The 4,494-nt window shown below is 38.3% G+C and overlaps 2 protein-coding genes across 3 annotated transcripts in view; one reads left to right on the forward strand and one right to left on the reverse strand.

Annotated features, from left to right (window-relative positions):
- Sclt1 (sodium channel and clathrin linker 1) overlaps window positions 1–4,494 on the reverse strand; it is a 262,327-nt gene that overhangs the window by 250,188 nt on the left and 7,645 nt on the right. The gene's annotated exons all lie outside the window — the stretch shown is intronic.
- Window positions 770–4,494, forward strand: part of CUNH4orf33 (chromosome unknown C4orf33 homolog) — a 45,001-nt gene continuing 41,276 nt past the window's right edge. The window contains exon 1 of the mRNA XM_004635022.2: window positions 770–1,020. The gene's annotated coding sequence lies outside the window, so the exon portion shown is untranslated. The remainder of the gene's footprint in view (window positions 1,021–4,494) is intronic.

Here is a 4,494-nt window from a genome sequence, read left to right on the forward strand (position 1 = left end):
AAATCCTACTCAGCGGGCGGGGTGGGGGAAGCACTGCGGAGTGGTGGGGGGCGGCCCAAGGGGCTGGGAGAGGGTCTGGCCCACTCTGCGCCTGGGCTGGGACTGGTCCAGCAGGCGCAGGGTAGCAGGAAGCTCTCTGCACACTCACCGGACCTGGGCTAGGACTGGGTCTCTACTTCATGTTTATATGTAAGATTCTTGTCTGTCATCAAGAGAGTCCCTTGGAAATTATGTAGGTTGGAACTAGTGTCAGATTTCACTATTATTACTTTATCCAATCAGTTGCCATTAAGCCTCTAGTATTAAATGTACAGTACTATGAAGAATACAAAATAGAGAAGTTTAAGCAAAATCCAAAACTGATCATAAGGTAAAAAAGTGCCTGAGTTGGGATTTGAACTCCGCAAGTATGGTTCCCAACGTCTCCGTTGTTAACCGCTACATACGTGCCTCCCCAGAGTATAATTTACAGCTAGTCTAATATAATTTATAGTTTTGTTTCTGCGGTCAGTTCGCCTTCAGCTGCAATCCATGAATTATCGCTATGCATGTTCTTTTGTTGCCTCAATGACTAACAGTTGAATTTCAAGTTGCTGTGCGGCCGAATTGCACTTCCTTCTTGTAGAAAGACGCTCAGACTTACGTGGAATGACTAAAAGTCTTCCGCGCTCATTGGCGTCCTCTAATACTTTTCCTTCCTAGAAAGAGGTTCGGTCCTCCTGGCCCCGCCCCCAGAAGGTGCGGCCGCGGGGCGGAGCCTGCACGGAGCGCAGCGGCTCGCGGAGCCCGCGCGGAAGACCCGGCCGGCGCAGGAGCGGCGAGCGAGACCACCCGGCAGGGCTGCGCGCCCCGCTTCTGCCCGCTTCTCTCTGTCGTTCTTTCCACCGTCGCCAGGTCTGGTCGTGAAGGTTTTAAATGAAAAATACACTTTTCTTCTGCTTCCCACTGACACAGCTTACTTCCACTTGCAAGCTACGTGCTTCCTTGTTCCGTTTCTCGGGAGTGGACGAGGCAGAAGGGGTATGTAAACTGTAGAAGTAATTCCTGTAGAAAAACCAGGGGGCTTGTGCGTACAGCAGTTTGGAAATTTTCCTTGCAAATAGTTTTGGTTTCCCTGTAAATGGTTCTAACGTCGCTTTAAAAAAAAAACAAAAAAAACTTTGTGCGTTATTTTTCCTTCTCCTAACCTCTTCAGGATCTGGGGTCTTTTATTTTCTTTAAAGGTCTTTCCATAGAAGAGAAAGAAAGGAAGATAATTGAAAAGTTAGCTTTCTTCCTTTCTTTGATGAAAGAATAATTTGAAGAATGCAGTTAAAAATAAAAAATACAGAGCAATACCCAGTACCGCAAATAAATAAATAAATAAATAAATGAGTCTTTAAAAAAAATACAGATCAACGACAAACATTATTTTAAAGTCTCAACAGCCAGTAAGGCAAAAGGTTGGTGAACATCTTGATAATATTCATTGTTATTTTTTGGAAATGTTCAGATTTAACGTTATTTAAATGAATGTGTATAGGTATAAATGGAGGACAGTGAATCAGAAATGTAAAATTAGCTTTAGACATACTTTAAAAATATTTAAAATTATTTTAAATAGTCATGCATATTTATGATAGTGTAAAATTCAAATAGGTTAAAAAAGAGGAAATTTAAAGAAGACTTCCTTTGTATTTCAGGCAGATAATCTTCTTCAAAATCAACCAGTGTCACTCCTCTGGTTTATGCTCCCTAAAATAGTGTGGGCATTGTAAGTGCAGACACAAATAAACTTGCTTGCTGTTAATTATACGCATGATTTCTGTACTTTGCTTTGTTTCACTTCACAATATCTTTTGAATGTACATATATACCTGCCTTATTTATTTATTTATTAGTTGTGTATTTAGTACAGGGTCTATAGGGTCTCACTACACAGAATGGACTCATAGTGAATCTCCTGCTTTCAGCCTCCCAAGCGGTGGGATTACAGGTGCGCATCATCACACCCAGTCCCAATCCCCCTCTCAGCACAGCACGCTAGAGGTCAGACCACAGTCCTTGTGTCTGCCTAAGCAGGAGCTTTAATCCCGCTGAGCTATTTGGCCAGCCCTTGCCTCATTTATTTATTTATTTATTTATTTATTTATTTATTTATTTATTTTTTGCCTCATTTATTTTAACAGCCATGTCATATTTCATTGTATAACATAGGATATTTTCTTTGGCTGTCTTCGCAAATATATTTAACTTGCTTCCAGTATTTTGTTATTCTGAACAAAACTATTGTTATAATTAAGTCATTTTATGTCCAGATGTAATAACTCCTAGAACTAGAATTATTGAGGCAAACGTTGTGCATTTTTATTTGATAGATATTGATCATTGTTCTTCACAGAGACTGTACCAATTATCCCGCAGAGCAATACATGATTTTCTTGTTTCCTCACTCTCTCACTGTGTCATCAAACTTTCTGGTCTTTGTCGTCTAAGTGAAAATTTATTGTTGATTTAGTTTGATTTTCTGCCATTATAAGTAGACTGAATATTCTGCATTTTCTTTTGGTAAACTTACTGTCATCTTTTATCTACTTAAAAAAAATTTTTTGTTTTGTTTATGTATTTGGTACAAGTCTCCCTGCAGAGTTCAGACTTGAAGTGATCCTCCTGTCCTAGCCTCCGCAGAGCTGGGAGGTATTTCATGCTAGGGTTTTGGGCTGGCATGGCAGGGATCAAACTCGGGTCATTGTGCTTGCTAGGCAGGAACTTAGACTGCTAAGCTATCTCCCCAGCCTCCCATTACCTTTTATATTGCTCTTTAATTATGTATACATTGTGTTTCTCATATAAGAGAAACTAAGTAACATTTAAGCTCTGTGGCTGATTTCACTAGTTATTTCACTAAGTATTATGGTCTTAAGAATTGTCCATTTTCCTGCAAATGACTCAAACTTATCCTGTACTGCTGAGTAGTACTCCTTTGTGTACAAATACCACATTTTCTCTATATATACATCTACTGATAGAGATATAGGCCTTTTCTAACATGTAACTATTATGAGTTGTGCTCCTGTAAACATAGGTGTACATGTATCTCTGCAAAATGATGTCTTTAACTCTTATGGGTAGATACCTAGAAATTTTAAAACATGTGTTGAACCCAACGGGGACTCTCCATATTTATTTCCATAGTAGCTGTACTAGCTAATGTTCCTACAGGGCTATAGAAAGCTTCTACTTTCTCCTCATCCTCAGCAGCATTTGTTATTCTTTGAATTCTTCTTGATAGCCATTCTTTCTGGAATAAGACAGACTCTAAGATGGAATGTTGTTTTTAGTTGTATTTCTCTAGTGGCCAAAAATATTGAACATTTTTTCATGTACTAATTGACCATTTACATTCTTTTTCTGGGAAGTGTTTATGGCTCATTTTTTATTATGATTTTTTTTTATTTAGGAGATCTAGGTATTTTTGTGTTTGACATATACGGTATTCCACAAATTGGTCCTCAGTCTGAGGATTAGCTGGCAAAATTTTTTTCCTAAGTTTCATATATTCCAAGATTTTCATCTGATTTGGTTAATGGTAGGCTCTTTTCCAGTGGAGGGAGAAGACTTTCTGTTGCTTTTAACTTTAACAGATATGTAGTTTTTATATAATTTTATTTTATACAATCAGATTTTCTCTGCTGCCAGATTTTTGGTTTTTTATTTATTTTTATGTTTTGTATTTTTTTAAGGGAAGGGTCTACAGGATGTTCAGGTTCTCACTACTAGATCGGACTCATAGTGATCTGCCTGTTTACAGCCTCCCAAGAGCAGGGATTACAGGTGCACGCCACCACGCCCAATCTCAATTGCAGTCTCAGTGCGCCTCAGGGGCTAGACTAGCATGGCAGGCCAGGGGATCTAATACCTAGCCCCTGTGCCTGCTTGCAGGCACTTTACTCCGCTGAGCTATTTGACTGGCCCTAGACTTTTCTTTCTTTTTTTTTTTTAATTAACTTTCCTTCTTGCATTATTTGATTTTTAAAGTTTAAATATTTAATTGATCTAAATCTAGGTTTGTGCAAGTATACCACTTTGTTTGGTTTTATTCCACTTAGAGTCAATCACTTAAATAAGTGGAGAGAAGTCAAAAAGTCCCAGTGCAAACCCACTGGTTAGAATAGGGACCCTTTTAATATCTATGGCCCTCTGGAGAATGGTATGAAGCACAGGTGGATCTGCAAGACCCTTCTTATTCCCAGAGAATATTTTGACAGGATTCTTAAGCTCTGAATTAGAAAACAGTACAGTTTTTCAGCATTGTGACTCCAGAGTTGGAGTTAATCAGTGTTTCTAATCTTGTGACTTATTCTTATTTCTTCCTACATTCTGCAAAAGGATACATAGTATAATCAAAATTTGTGATGGGGGATTATATATTTACTTTTTTATTTTTCTTTTTTGTTTTTCCATAATTTTATTGAGAGACAAATAGCAATGAGACAGTTTCAAATCAAATTGGTA

Source organism: Octodon degus, unplaced genomic scaffold, assembly GCF_000260255.1.
Source record: "Octodon degus isolate 3935 unplaced genomic scaffold, OctDeg1.0 scaffold00068, whole genome shotgun sequence".
Lineage (NCBI taxonomy): Eukaryota > Metazoa > Chordata > Mammalia > Rodentia > Octodontidae > Octodon > Octodon degus.